Source organism: Astatotilapia calliptera, chromosome 14, assembly GCF_900246225.1.
Source record: "Astatotilapia calliptera chromosome 14, fAstCal1.2, whole genome shotgun sequence".
NCBI classification, from domain to species: domain Eukaryota; kingdom Metazoa; phylum Chordata; class Actinopteri; order Cichliformes; family Cichlidae; genus Astatotilapia; species Astatotilapia calliptera.
The window spans coordinates 7122087-7138491 of NC_039315.1; the positions used below are offsets into that span (position 1 = coordinate 7122087).

Genomic DNA, 16405 nt, shown 5'->3' on the forward strand with positions numbered 1-16405 from the left:
GCACTTAAAGAAATGGGTCATCTCTCGTTAGGCTACATACCTTTAAGGAATATTGTGTCATCCTAATCATTTTACAAGAATAAAGGTAACATTAATAAATGTATGTCACCTGTGAAACATGTTTCTTTTCTTTTTTTTCCAAAGCTCAGATGCTTACAAATGCATTAGATCATGCGTCTTCTTCGCAGTTAGTCAATTATTGCCAATCTATTTCACTGGCATCGGAAATTTTAACCAAGGTTAACCTTTTGTTTAACCAGGAAGTGAGTTCTTGAGATAAATAAGCTGTTTTGCAAGCCTGTCCTGGGTTGATAATGGCAACATTAAGCTAGCATGTTTTTTTTGTTTGGCTTGTTTTTGGGGTGGTTTCACTAATCTGAGCTCCCAGGGAAAAACCTCCACAAGGGCTAAGGGCTTCTTGCTGTGAGTCATTAGCAAAGCAATAATTGATAAATCATTATTCCATGTGCTCTTTGGATGTTGCATTGATGCAACATCCAAAGAGCATTTTCTATACGTAAACATAATTATCATCTAATAAAGAGCAGCAGGCCTTTCATTAGTGAGGTGGCCAGGCAGGCCCTGAGTCAGAAGGAGACTGTTTAAGAGCTTTGTATTTGAATAGTGATCGTGGAGATTTCGTCTGCTTTCACACCACATCAAAATTCTTACAAAGTTAATTTTCACTGTCTGGGCCCAGAATATGCTCATAGAAGTGATTCTTAATCTGGCGAGATTAGCTGCCTGGATAAATAAAACAAATAAGCTGCTGATTCTTTTCACATTTCTAAGTACTTTGTTAGATTTGGGGGGAAATGTGTTAAGAAACCCACATGCTGAAGAGGGATGCTTATCTAGTGCATTCAAATGTTGGGAGTGCCTGACTTTTCTCACTATTGCCTTAATTGGTGTGTCATGACCTTGTGCTTGAATAAGAGAAAGCAGCAGCTCTGACACCTGTGTTGCTCTGAGCTAGGAAGTAGTTCAGGAAGTGATGCAGAGCTTTCTAATTAAGACACCTGCATATACAGAGCATTAATGCAACGAAGAAAGTGCCAAAGTCTTCTGTATCTTAATTTAAATTCATATACCACGGGTAGTCATAATTGCTTGTTTGTGTGCCTGCAGCACCACTTCTAACAAACTTGATACTGAGTATGGGTGCATAGGTGGTAGCATGAAATACAGCAAAATGTGTGTGTACGGTATATTAACTTGTGGGTGTGAAACACCAGTGTAACCTTAGAAATGAAAATCTTGGGCTATGATGGAATCAGTGGTGGGCATAAATGCTTCTTGCATGATTAGTTAGAAATATCAAAGGAAATAAATGTGTTTTGGATGCACTGAGAGTCTAAGGTTTGTACAGGTTATATATACAGGTTTGTCCTCTCCTGAATAAACATGCACTGTTGTTGTTTGTTTATTGCTTTTTGTATCTTTGTGTGTAATTCTCTTCCTCTGGGATGCTGGTGGTCATCTGGGGGCTGACAAAGAGGGTATAATTTATCTGTGCATTTATTAGGATTCAACACAAATACTAGGAAGCTGACACTAGTGCTACTGTAGACATAAAATTAAAAATTGACAGGACAGATACATATTAAAGCACGTTTGCATGTGCATTAATATGTAAATATTATGTAGTCGTGTCATTTCAAAATGGTGAAAAAAACAAAAACAAGTCAAAATGACAAGCAGAGACAAGCTGAACTGGATAAGAGAATTTAAATGACGGCACAGCTGAGAATCCAAAGTCATAGAAGTAAATTTAATAAATCAAAGCGGCTATGGCTAGGCAAAGAAGCTATGGGATGCAGCACTTCATTCATCTTTGATAGATTTAATAAGTAAAAACATATTCATAGCACACACACACACACTTCCCCCCCTACTTGCTTGAAAAGTATCCTCTTTGCATCATCTTGCCTCTCTTCACCTAGCAGTCTTCTGTCTCCTCAGATCTCTGGAATATGCAAGAAACAGGGTTCTGATCTCTGCACTTTGAGCTGATTGTAATGTGATGCAGGAAGAAACGCTTTTTCTTATGGTTTTCTTTCTTTCTTGTTTTTTACCTGTGTGCATTCTAAATCTCTTGGGACACAGGTGCAATGTAACTAATGCCTTAGATAAACTTTGTATTTTTTAAATCCCCGTGGTGTGCAAAAGTGACTTTTTGATATCATTTTCCAAGAAGATTATTCAAGGATTTTGTTTACTTTGAACTGAATGCTGCCTTATTTTTTTCTCCATTGCTCCTATATATGAAATGGAAACTTTAAATGACTCACATGACTTGGGGCATAAAACTGTGAATGATGCTCCTCAGTAAGCTACAACAAGTACTTTGCTCATTTTTATAGAGCCAAACTGGTTATACCAAGTTCACTGATTGATATATACGTCCTAGTTTCCACTACAATAGCGTCTTGATTTGATTTGAATGACCATTCAAATGCTTTCGGAAAGCTTTGATGAGTCCAAGAATGTCATATTTGTCTTTTAATCACTCTTTTTTTGTAGCAGATCAAATAAAAAACAAACTGCCCTCAAACTGTTAGCATACATCATTTTTGTACAGAGAAGGTCAAACATCCATAGATGACCACAAAACAAAAAATGAATGCTGTAGCACCCAGAATGTAAACACCTTTCAAGTCAAGTATAAAAGCTGATGAAAAAAGGTTAATGACACCACAGAGCTTATAGAGCTATTAAATTACTTGTTTTGCTATAAACAACATATTGGTGGCAACAAGCCAGTTATGTAGGAATAAAAGAAAAAGGGTTTAATATCAAACCCTTTAGATTATCTAAACTTGCAGTCAGTTTAGGTCTCAGCTAAAAATTAATAATGAATTCATTTTTATTTGAAATGATTAAATGAATATAAAATAAAGTCGAGTTTCTACCATGTTTTTATGCTGATATCACAGCTATATAATTTTCTTGTTAGTCTCGATATGACAACTCCACAGTATTTTTTTTTTAAACAGCTGGAGTGTTTTGTAAGGCTATACTCAAAAGACTGAAATAACCCATTTACATAAGCAGTCAGACCCTTCACTTCATACTTGGTTGATTCACCTTTGGCAGCAATCGCAAACTCTAGTCTTCCTTGGAATGAGCCACAAGCTTGGAACAGCTTTCTTCTGGTTTCTCCTATTCTTGGCAGAATTCTTTTAGCTTACCTAGTTTGATGGAAAGTGTTGGTGGATAACAACCTTGAGGCCTCTCCAGAGATTCTCCTGACTCTGGCTGAGATACTCCAGGACTTTTACAGAGTTTTCGAAAAGCTGGTCCTGTGATTTCTTCCTGGTATGCTTATTGTTGTCAAAATGTAAAACGTGTCTGACTTGCCAAACATTGGCACCGTTTTGATACTGCCTCTAAGACTATGCTTGACTATGGGGACGACTGCGAATTGCGGCCAGATTGTGAAATTATATTTTCAGCATATACGCGCTTTTCTTTTCATGGTCTGAGAGTTTGTCATGTGCCTTTTGGCAAACTTCCAGCACGCTGTCATGTGCCTTTTTGTGATGAATGGCTTCCGCCTGGCCATTATACCAGAAGGCCTGATTGATGGAGTGCTGCTCTAATGGTTGTCCTTCTGTAAGTTTCTCCCATTTTCCCAAAGGAAATTTTGATCTCATTTATAGCGACCATTCGGTTAATCTAGTCTGACCAAGGCCCTTTTTCCTCAGTTACTCAGTCTGGCTGCTGATCAGATCTAGTAAGTCCTTAGGTGCTTTCAAACTTCTAACATTTAAAAATAATGCGCCATGTTGTTCTTTGTAGCATTTATAGTCCTCTTGAATTTTCCCTATAGCCTTTTATGGATGTTCAGGGAGATTATATCCCTCTGTCTCATTGTTTGGCTTCCCCAGCTGTGAGACCTTAAATAAACAGTTACATGACTTTCCATTTAATTAAATTAGGTAAAAGTTGACCACAGTGAAAATCACCGATAGAAGGAGAATAAACCAGAGCCTAACTGCAATTCTAATAAAGTCTATTGTAGTCGAAGTCTAAATAGCAGACAGGTATCTCACACTGAACTACAAAGATGCAACAAAAAGTACTTCACAGCTTTTAATTCACAGTCAACTTTTCACTGTTACTGTGTGGCAATGCACAAAAAGGAAACTCCCTGAATCTCTTCCAGATCCACTGTCACAGTTTATGCATCTGACTGAGACAAACCAGGAGAAAAGTACAGATAACCAGAAAGTTTCATCTCAGTCTTTACAGCAGTTGGTCTTCAGAACTTAATTAGCACATCTCAAGCCAACACATGTTCACCAAATGTATGAAACATTTCCTAACAAGGAGACTATCCTATGCTCAAACCATGAAATATTGTGAGATATATCAGCTGAGACTTGACTCTCTGCTATTGTTAAACCACAATCACTGCCAGATGGTGTTTCTATTTTGCAGGTTTGTTTCCCCTAATAGATTACAGCAGACAGATGTGCTTGCAGCCACACATTAGTAAAAAGAATAGAAAAAAACTTGTCATGCTCAGACAGAGCAGTTGAAAACTTTCAGAAGCTGGCTGTGGGGGGAAAAAAGGAAGAACCCCTCCATCTAGTACCGTTTCACATCTGGACTGAATCTGTAAGAAAAGCACAGACTGATGAGAGTGACTAAAAATGTAGATATTTCAGACTGGATATAGAAGAAATATGCATGTCTCAAATCAAGGTCCCTGTCATTTCTGGAGTATTACCTAGCGTGCTTTAAATCTAAGTTGCCTCTGGTGCTTGGACAAAACTCTTACCAGTAGCACAATTTCTGCAGGGTTTGCCAAGCATGAAGCTTTATATTGTCTGTTGGCTCAGCAGGCAGCCAGGCCTAAAATCTTTTTGCTTTGTGGCTTGTGATTGGCTTGTCAACTACCCAAGTGTGTTATTCCTCTTAAAAACTTCCCAAATTCTATCCTGGTAAAAAGATTTTTGCTATTATTCCCCAGTTGATTCCCCTGAATTCCCCTCCAACCATCAGAGAAATAGTGAAAATGGTTAAAGTTCTGCATGGTTTGAGAAGGTTCAGCATTGTTGAGCATGGATGGCATTAAGGAGAAGAAGGGCAGTGCCCTGATGTTGGGGCTCTTGGAGTGATATCCATGTCCCCTGGGATAAGGCTGCGCTGAAAAACACATTGAGTTTTCATGGTGTTGTTGCTTCTTTTTTTATATTTTGGTTACCTTAAGAGCAGCATAATATATTTGGGGGTTGGGAACAACTGAATTGCAGTTACTTTAAAGAACAGGCATGCATAAACACATCAGTAGATAAATAGCCCAAATATTTTAGTCACCTTTTGCACAAATGTTCGCTTTGATTGCAGTTTGCCTTTATATTCGAAATGAAAACAGTAACTCAAGCAGCGCAGTAGCTCAGTGTCTGCTGTCACTGCTGTGTGGAGTTTCCATGTGCTTAAGTAGTTTTCCTTTGGAAGCCTGCGTTTCTTCCACTATCAAGAACTTCCAAGGTTTATTGTTCTGTCATTGTGCCCTTTATGAAGACACTAATCTGGAGATGGAAGAATAGCAGCCAACAGACATTCACAGAAGAAGACGGGTATGTTGTGGGCAGCATAATTGCCCAACTTCCCACTGCAAGACTGGAGCTGGAGTCTATTCTTAAATTTTCCAGACTGCAACTACTCCTCCACAGTTATTTAAAGGAGTATCAAGAGCATTAAAATGCAATGTATACAATGTCAATATATATATATTTGTGTGTGTGTGAGAGAGAGAGGGAAATACACTTCTCAAATTCATTTCCCCCTTTATTAAAGAAAAGCATTCCCTAATAGTCCCTCAGCTGCATGTGATGCATTTATTCCCCATATTGAATTTCCTTTGGTTTACAAGTCATTCACAGACATGCAATTATACATATTTTGTGTCTTTGCCTGACATTAAATGCAAAAAGTGTGTCTGTGGTGAGCAATATGCTGCTGCTGTTTTCCCAGGATTTAACAGTACAGTAATTCTGCTATGTGGGTAGCTTGTGTGCTGGCCTGTGAACTGAGGAATGTCCCGTTGACCCTGAAACAACACAGTGAAATAAAGGCAGTCATTGTTCTGAGGCACATTCATGGTGGCTTGTTTAATGAAAGTCTGAAAAGTATTTGGAGTGAACATCATCAAACCGTTGTGCTACACGCCCCAAAGCTAAAGTAAACCTCAGTTAGTATGAGCAAAAATTTCTCTGGTTATCACCCACTCTGGTTAATACATGCCGGCATGCTATGGCTATGTTATTTGTTTAAGAAATCCTCCACATGCAGTGTTTGACTGAAATTCTTTATTGCAATAGATAAATGTCATTTTAATTTTAGATGTTTTCCTTAAATCTACTGAGGTTTATATCAAGACTTTGTAATAATAATGGATTGCATTTTATATAGCGATTTTCGGGGCCCTCAAAGCGCTGTACAATTCCACTATTCATTCACTCACTGGTGGAGGCAAGCTACAGTTGTAGCCACAGCTGCCCTGGGGCAGACTGACAGAAGCGAGACTGCCATATCGCCCCTCTGGCCATCACCAGCAGGCGGTAGGTGAAGTGTCTTGCCCAAGGACACAACGACCAAGACTGTCCAAGCCGGGGCTCGAACCGGCAACCTTCCGGTTACAAGACGAACTGCCAACTCTTTAAGCCACGATCGCCCTACGAGTAGCCCAAATCCCCACTTTGGGATACTTTTAGGATATTTTCTTGGAAAAGAAAATATGTTCAAAGTAAAGAATCTGTCCTATTTCATGATTCATTTTCCTTCTTGTGACAGTTACTTTTTACTTCCAAATAATGTGCTAAGTAATGATAATGCTTTAACAGCATAGCCCCCCCCCCTCCCAAAACCAATTTTCTCATCAAAGCAGGCCATGTTGATTGGTACTGGTGCATGGAAGTTGTGACTTCCGATCATGCAGTGAGTGATAGAAACCAGAGAAATAACCTGAAAGAGTTGAAGATTGTCACTGTTTTGAAACCAGTTCATAACACACTAGTGTGATTTCTTTCCTCTTCATTGCTCTGGTTATCTTTATGCTTTCTGCTTGTTACTGTATGTTACACTTGAGTAAAACAAGGTCACTGATTCATCTGATGGAGAGCATTTTCTCAGTGTCTGGAGACAGCTGCTTCTCCAAAAGTGTGGAAACTGAGGCAACCACCAGAAGAGCTGTTTACTGATATGATGTATTTTTCTGTTGCTGTTGTCTTTTAAGGAGACATTGAGCCTTAAATGCTTAAATGCTTCACCGTGGAAAGGAGTTTTGAGAGTGCAACATGCATGCAAGAGTTAATGCAGAATATGTTTAAAAGCTAAATGTCTGCATGTTATTTCATTAGAAGAGTGATTTCACTGGTAAAGTATGTAATAGACACGCCAGTCCAACGTGTCAGTTTGCCTCTCCAAAGCGTGAAATGGACACACATGCAGCACCAGCAGGGCGAGATAAGATATTAAAAGCCAAGAAGTCGGTAGTGAGCAAAAAAGTGGGAAGTACATTTCAGGCTCCTTAGTCGCCAGAAACGATTAAGCTAGGCAGCTAATATGTTTTTACATGAAAATATGTTAATAAGGTCTGTTTAAACACTTTCCTGTTGGCATGAAATAAAATATCTCCCTCTGCAGATTACTGCAACTTCTGCATGCGTGTACATTTCACACTTTGGACAGACAAAGCGTGAAATGGCAAAGTGTGAAATGCACACGTGTCTGTTAAATGTTTTGCCGTGATACTGAGGCTACGTCCACACATACATGGGTATTTTTGAAAACTGAGATTTTCCGTTTTCGTTTTAAAAAATAATCCCGTCCACACGTAAACGCAGAAATGAAGAAAAGCGCTGCTAGGAACATGCCAAAGCAACAGGTGGCGATATATTCCTAACCGTGTAGAAATGTTGGCCAATCAGAAGTCTAGAAGCCTCGGTGGGAAAAAGTAAACAAAGCTGGGGCATAGAAGCAGAACCCAGTGGTATGTGTGGAGGGACAGTAACTGTGTGTGTATATGTAAGCATTTAAACACTGCAGAGAGTACAAGTAACAGTACTGTAGAAATTAATTTCACCAAAACAATAATGTGGCGCACAGTGTGACGTCAAAAAAGGCGCACACCTTTGACGCTGCGCTTTCTCCGTTTTTCTCGTCCACACGTATATGCAAAAATGGAGTTTTTGAAAATATCCACCCTGGCAGGCGTTTTTAGAAATCTCAGTTTTCAGTGACTGAAAACGCCGTTTACGTGTGGACGAAAGGTGCAAACGCATAGAAAAATCTGCGTTTTCAAAAATACCTGGGTACGTGTGGACGTAGCCTAAAATTCATCGTCATCGTTTTAGAAAGTCTCCGTTTTGAAATGTATGCGTTTTCAAAAGAGCGTTTTCAAACCGCTGCGTTTTTCCTTGAGGAAAACGCCGTCTCAGTGTGGACGGAAGGCCAAAGCGGAGAGAAAACGATGCGCTTTCAAACGAAAACGCATTAGTGTGGACGTAGTCTGAGGCTACATCCCGGGTATTTTTGAAAACGCAGATTTTTCTATGTGTTTGCACCTTTCGTCCACACGTAAACGGCGTTTTTGGTCACTGAAAACAGATTTTTAAAAACTCCTGCCAGGGTGGATATTTTTTGAAAACTCAGTTTTTGCGTTTACGTGTGGACGCAGCATCAAAGGTGTGCACATTTTTTGACGTCACACTGTGTGTCAGGTTATTGTTTCGGTGAAGTGAATTTCTACAATGGCGGACGAAGACAAAATACTGTTACTGTTAATTTTACTTTCTGCAGTGTTTAAATGCTTACATATACACACACAGTTACTGTCCCTCCACACATAGGACTCAGTTCTGCTTCTATGCGCCATCTTTTTTTACTCTTTCCCACGCAGGCTGACTTCTGATTGGCCAACATTTCTACACAGATAGGAATATAGCGCCACCTGCTGCTTTGGCATGTTCCTAGCAGCGTTTTCCTTCGTTTTTGGCTTTTACGTGTGGACGGGATTTTTAAAAAAACGAAAACGGAAAATCTCCGTTTTCAAAAATACCCATGTACGTGTGGGAGTAGCCTGAGATGCTCACTCACTCATTGCCAGGTGTACTAACTTTTACGGTCTTTTAAGATTTAGTATGCTAGTTAGGCTTCGACACACGGTTATTATGACGAATAAATATTACTGCTTTTTAATTACCAAGTAGCAATTTCTAAATTAATTTACAATAATGTATAAATAACCTTGTAAGATTTGCCAAAGTGTTATAGATTTTATTATTGTTTTGAGTTCCAGGTATTGCTCATATTTTAAGGTACTGGTAAGGCCCAAATGTTACTCAGGAAAACTAGGTAAGAATATCTGTTTATCACCACTTTATAAAAATCTAAAAACCTTTTCCATTTTGTGGCTCTTTTAATATTGCAGCTCTTTACCTGCAAACTGTTTGATACATAGGGATAAATGTGTGCAGACAGCAATCACAGCAGCCTCAAACTCTGGTAGCAAGAAAGGTCAAGCAGTCTCTAACTGTGCTTAAAACAAACAACAGAAAATCCTCATGGGACCCACAAACCAGCTACTATCTCCATTTCAGCAGTTTCTTTATATCCTTGCTTAACAGCTTACTCGCCAATCACATTTGTGTAGGGCAAACGTGTCACATCTATTCTCACACTGTTGTGTTACTTTGTCTGCAGTAGGTTTGCTTTTATTTCATAGCTCATAAAAGTTAGGGAAGAATAGCTTTGCAGCTTACTGCAGGTGCCACTGCTGCACTAGATAAAGATTTAGCTCAACGAGATTGTTACCCCCCTGACACACACACACACACGCACACCTTCTCTGCAAAACAATCTGCAGAGAGAATGACAGACACGCATATCTATTGCAGTCCCTCTTCTAATAAAGGTTGTATCCCATTGTCAGCATGAAATAGAAAGTTTTATTTTGTCATGATGATACGGACGATAATGTTTATTATGCATTTAACGCACTGTATTAATTAGGTTTTGGGGGCTTTGCTTCCGCATCTTTAATAAGTTTGACTAATTCCTTTTTGGTTGCTGCTGCTATCACTGTGGTTATTGGTGTGGTGTTATTGTTGCTGATATTTTTATTTGATGCCGCCGGGTGTTACTAGGTGTAATACAATTCAGGACAAAGAAGTACAGACGTCTAGCACGCAGTCTTTTTTCATGTAAGGCACACCCACTCATGTTATTGCATTTAAAGGCTGCGCCAGCAGTGCTTGTTAACATTCCTCAGATAGTCATCAGCAGTATTTCTCTACTGGTTTTTACGCTTAATAAATTTGCACAATTATACATTCAAATTAGCTTCATTTCAGCCTCAAAGGCTTTAGATGACCATTTATAACTGACAGCTAAACAAAGGTGGGAACCTAAATGGGAAAATTAAATCACCTCCAAGAACGAAAGCCACTGTAAGCATGCTTAGTTAAGCCAATAACTTAATATTTATCACCAGGAGACTTATTCGTGCTGCAAAGGAAGAAGGACTGCTATTCTAGCAGATAACTAGAATCTGCTAGAATATATAGTATCTATTTGTTATATTATAACAAATAGATACTGACCAAAATCTGCTGATTGATATGATTCTTTCTTATAATATATAATAAACAAATCAAACAGATTAAAATTAGGAAGTTTTTTGTATTTTTCTCGTTAGATGTTAACCATTCTGGAAAATTGTGACCTGTTTCTGTCACAGGATTTTACTAAATTGTCACAGTTGACAGATTTTCACTTGCAAGCACCCACCGATAAAACACCTTCTTGTCAGGGCCCAGTTGGCTTTTTACAGAACTGTTTTTTCCGCCTGGAGCCACATTTTCTTGGAAAGTGTGCATGAGGGTGAAACTGCTACAATAACAACAAACAGAAATATGCTTTTTCATTTGAAAGATAGTGCAGCACGGTGGCCGAGCGGGCTTTTATGACGCCTCTTCAGCCAGAGAAAAATGGCAAGCCCGGTGTGTATGCATGTGGGTGAGTTTGTGTGTATTCAAAAACCAAGCGATTCAGTTGATTTGCAATGAAGAAGCACGGCTTTAGGTGTATTAAGTTGGAGTTTCATTGTGAGGACGCTGTCAAAACGGAACGGGCAAAAAGCCTATAAAAGTTATTTACTGCCCTGTTATAGACTTACATACTGAAACCGGTGAGACGGCACAATATACAGTTTAATGCTAGAGTGATTATAAACTGCAAGTGAAATGCACCAACACAACCAAGGAACCACGGCCACGAGATATGCACTTTAAGCCATTCTAGACGATCTGAAACATAATAAATAATATAAATATTTGCATAGAATATGAAATGGTTTTACCCAAAATGTGTTTTAGCAGCAGTTGTAAGTCATAGAGGTGAACATGAGAGGTGCTCTTCTAATAAAAGCTGGCCTAAGTAATGATTATTTACAGGCTTTCTCTGCAGTAAACATAGATTAAAGAGGAAACTTAAAAAAAGTCTGATATCCAGCAGAATATTTTTATTAAGGGAAAGATGAATGATACATGATGTTTCCAAAGGGTTTAAAGTTGATATTCACATTTAAATCGGTTCTAAAGATGTGTTTGAAAGGGGAAAATTTGAATTGGTACACTTCACAGTATTCAATTTGAGCTGGCCTTGGTGGCATTCTGGTCGGCCTCTGCAAATTAACCTCAGAGTAACACTTTTGATCTGCTTGATGTTTAGACTGGTAAAAGCAGGAGCATGGGAAATACAGCACATTGACATTCCTCTCCCTATCTGATAATGAAATTGCTTAGCGCTATTGCATCCTTTCAAGCATCACACTGTGCTCGCTCATATGGATTTAATCCTGTTGAGAGAGGCTGTTGCTGAGGGCATTCGGCACAATGCCAGTTTGAAAGTAATCCATTGAGTCTTAAATAAGATGGCCTCTTTCAAATTTAACTGTCTGAATCAGCTTATTGGAAGATAATAATCAAAAGTGATCGGAAATCTTGAACATTTTAAATGTATTTTCCATTGCTTTGAATGTAATATGCATTAACTGACACAAGAAGTAATCACGCTCCTATTATATCTAAATCCTGTCAGATTTCAGGTAGCAGTCGCCTTCAAGGACAATTAAACTCAACAGTCATCGACTCAGAAATCCAGAGAAGAACAAACTTGGTATTTTTATCTTGCTTTCAGTCGCTTTCAAATATTAGATCATAATCTCAAAAGCCTGGAGTGCTGTGTATTTAATTGTCCTGTCTATTTAGCTGAACATGAAAAAAGTGTCGTTCTTGCTGTTGAGACGGTAGATAACACAACGACTTCAATACGACTGGAGGATTCTAACAGCTAAGAGATTATTTTTTTATATAACAGATCTGATGACCATCAAATGTCCTCTGTGCTTCTGGTGGAGTATTACTTGTAACCAAAGAGACTTGATTTATCTTACAGAGCTCCATCATGCTTTTAAACCCCATCTGGTGATGAATCATTTTGCAGGTTGCGAGATGATATTTTATATGTAAAGCACTTCCTACTTCAAATTTCCATCAAGCACCTGATTTTAGATGAAGGTTAAAGACTAAATAATAGGTTAAAATGTTCAATTTTGTTTTAATATAACCTGAAATTATTTCAAATTCCCCCAAATGTTATTTGAGTCAAAAAGAGTAGTTAAAAAAACACACAAGCTCAAGATTACTGAACAATAGATTCTCAAGGTGCCCTGTGGTATCTGGCATGAAAACCTTTGCAGCAGAGACCTTAAATCTGGGCAGATGCTAGCTTGAGCCACCACAATCAGACTTATTACAGTACATCCCCCAACTCCCTTACCAGTTCATGGTTTGTCTTTCCTCCTATTTTTAGTTGTCTTGACAAAATAATTTGGCTTACCTACTCATCCTCATCTGTTCCCTTCATGTTTAATATATGAGAGAGGGACAAGCTGTTATTCATTTATGTTTGAGTAATCACAACATTTTGCTGGAATGCTGTATGTTGTATGAGTAATTGATTATAGTATTAAACAGTAGAAGTTTCGAGATGTTGTGGTTTTGAAGTTACTGTACTTTGCAAAAGTCTTGAGCTACTCCTCATTTGTTTTATATGTTATTGGTTTCTGATTTTATGTTTTGAAGTCTGTTCTGTTTTTGTTCTGTTTTTTAGTGTTGTTACTATTAGGGCTGTTCAATATAACCATATATATCAGATGACGATATAAAAACGTCTATCGTTGCATTTTACGCTATCGTTTGTTTCGTGGTGTCGCAAAATGAACTGTTTATTGCAATATTTTTTCATTATTTTGATGGTCACTGTAGTGGCTATATTAATTTCTTAAAGTTCTCGCTCTCTCTTATATTTAATATAACCACACTACAGACAGATAAGCGCTTGTTTTTATGCGTTGTCGTTATTTCCACATAAACCTTTCACAATAAAGCTCAAGATCCTGTTGAGACTTTTCAAAATAAACTGAATCACGTGAAAGATCTAGAGTATTTACAGATGAGAAGCAAAAAAGAGCCGCCAGGTGCTAAAAAATAAACCTTAGACTCAAACAGAACAGGCTTTTCCCCGCAGCACGCCGTGTAATAAATACTCACAAAGAAAACGGCGGCTGTTACAACTAGAGATGGCACGATACCACTTTTTTATGTCCGATACCGATACCGATATCATAAATTTGGATATCTGCCGATACCGATATGAATCCGATATAGTGTTTTTTAATCAACAAAACTGTTTTTTAAATATCTTGCTGCATTTTGTATAAGTTCATACTCAAGTTTAAAACAACAACTACACTAAAGCTATTCTGTTATACCTGTATGCAAAAAAAATGTTTCATAGTTCAGCAATACTGATCAATCTAATAAACTTAAACCTACACCATCCTCCCTATTCTGATATTTTAAAGAGTACTTAGCATAAATATTAAGCAACCTAACTAATAGGGTTCCAACTCCCAGCAACAACAAAAATAAATAAATAAAAAATAGGGAACCACCCCTCACGCTCCACCTCATGATGCTTAATCGACGTAATCAACCTTAATTTGATGCAGTGTGAAAAAAAATGCACAGAAATCAATTATTTTTCAAGAAATATTAAATAGATTCAACATCTTTCTTCAACAGAATTGCAGACTGCACAGATGGTACCTTCCCAAAGGAAAAAGTACTATAGCTTACTAGGGTATATATATTAGACTTAATAGTCACTATATACAGTAATTGACTTCTATTCATTTTGCATCAGATTAAAACTTTGGGTGTCAGATAATTATTTATTAAAAGCTCGACATTTTAAATGAGAATAAGAAAGAAAAGTATGTCTTTGTGCCCCCTTTTCCCTGTTCATGCCCTATCGGCCCCCCTGGCTAAACTTTGCTAGATCCGCCCCTGCACAGTTACCAGCGTCAGCTACGTAGAAAAGATCCTCGAGTAGAAAGTAATATTAAATAAATTCTAACAACAGCTGATCAAGCTTAAACGTGCTGCTGTTGTTCAGCCGCTGGTTTCCTCTTTCTGGTGCAAAGTGGGCCAAAAGCAAACTAGAGAGATGGACTCGCGACAGAAAAGCCGATCAGCTGATCGTTAAGCAGTTTCATGATTGAAGTAGCAGCAAGAAGAGGCAGTCGCTTGTTAAGCTTAACGCAGGAATGCTTTACAAACATTCAGAGATGGACTTACACACTTGCTTTACTTCTCTCGGGGATAACTTTGTCGGAGATGAAATGCCGGGTTGCTAGCGAAGCTCCAAATGCTATCCAGACCACCGACAGGTCCCGCATGCCACAGCCGCTCTATCACGTGATGCATACTGCTCCGACGTGCTAACGTTCTGAGGCGAGTTATGGCGGGTTGCAAGTTTTGTGAGGTGCTTTCGTGATATTTAATGGATCGGATTACATTTTTTATTTTTCTCCGATATCCGATCCAGTAATTTAGGTCAGTATCGGACCGATACCGATACGTAATATCGGATCGGTCCATCTCTAGTTACAACCTATGTCTAAAAATGTATAGTTTCATGCATCGGTTAAAACACTCGACTCCAGGTACACGACGCCCAGCTGGAAACACTTCACGCAAGACGAGCTGCCCGAGATTCACAGAATTTACAGAAAATGTTACATTTTTGTGATTTATATCGTTATCGGACGATAGATGTCTTAATATCGGGATATGAGATTTTGGTCATATCGCACAGCCCTAGTTACTGTCACCATCTTTGTTATTTAAGCCAAAGGGGGCTGTATTTTAACAAGAGTGCTAAGTTATCAGCTAATGCTGGCAAGCTAGGTTAGAAAGCTACATCCATAAACATATACAAAGAGAGATTTCTACTAATTACTTGTAACACAATAACACGATAATTTCATTCAATTATTTTCAAATTAAAACACAGTTTTCTTCTCTCGTTTCTTGACATTTACTACAGGGGCTAACTTAAAAAAAAAAAATCAGCTCTAAAGCTTAACATGGGTTTCATTTGAAGCCCTTTTGAACAGCTGCAAAATTTGTGACTGTAGTGTAATCATAGTGCATTATTACAACAAGTAAAAGTTACATATTTACTCTACAAGATTTTAACATCCACATCATAAAGGGAAAATGAAAACACTGCAGGCTAAAGAGATTGCATCTTCCTTTTCAAGTCACTCATTCTGGTTGGGTTTGGAGCTGACAGGGTTATTTTTAGACAGTGAAAATATGCTATGATTAATGGTTCAAAACAAAGACTCCATCTCGAGAAAGTCTGTGTTCAGAGGACTGTAGCTGGGAAGCTGATAGTCATTCTGAGCTGACACCACTAAATTAGTGCTGTTATCATAGATGTATCATAGAGCCCAGCCCTTAGTTTATCACTGGACAGAATAACACCTTAAATCAACCTTAGAGGCATGTCATTTATGGCAGTGCTTCCTGTGCTCCACCAGTGGTGGGTGAAAGCTCATACACAGAAAATTCAGAAGCACCTTAATGGCACCTTTTTGAACTGCTCACCTGCAGTTCAACATAGACAGTAATTGACACAGTGTATCTCAGCTTTTCAGTTTCTGTCTGGAATAAAAGCGGAGTGACTCCTCCAGAGACCTTTTTTCCGGTCACAGAAGAGGTCACCAGTATGTAGAGACATACTTCAAAAATTTAAATGCATTGCCAATTGAACTTGTAGAGCTGTGCTGCTGCACTGTGTTATAACTCACCAAGATTTGACAATACTGGTGCATCAAAGCTCATATAAAAAGGCTCCGTTTTTGTCTGCCTTGCAAGACTATTGTTGAGTGCTTTATCTCATAGATCTGCTGCACTCATTTCGGTTCCGTGCAGTCACACATTGTTCATTGTCGCTGGCTTAAGAAATATTATTAAATGTG

At 38.4% G+C, this 16405-nt stretch overlaps 1 protein-coding gene across 2 annotated transcripts in view; it reads left to right on the top strand.

The window, feature by feature from the left end:
• The window catches only part of arhgap42b (Rho GTPase activating protein 42b), an 81338-nt gene that overhangs the window by 28826 nt on the left and 36107 nt on the right, over nt 1-16405 (top strand). The gene's annotated exons all lie outside the window — the stretch shown is intronic.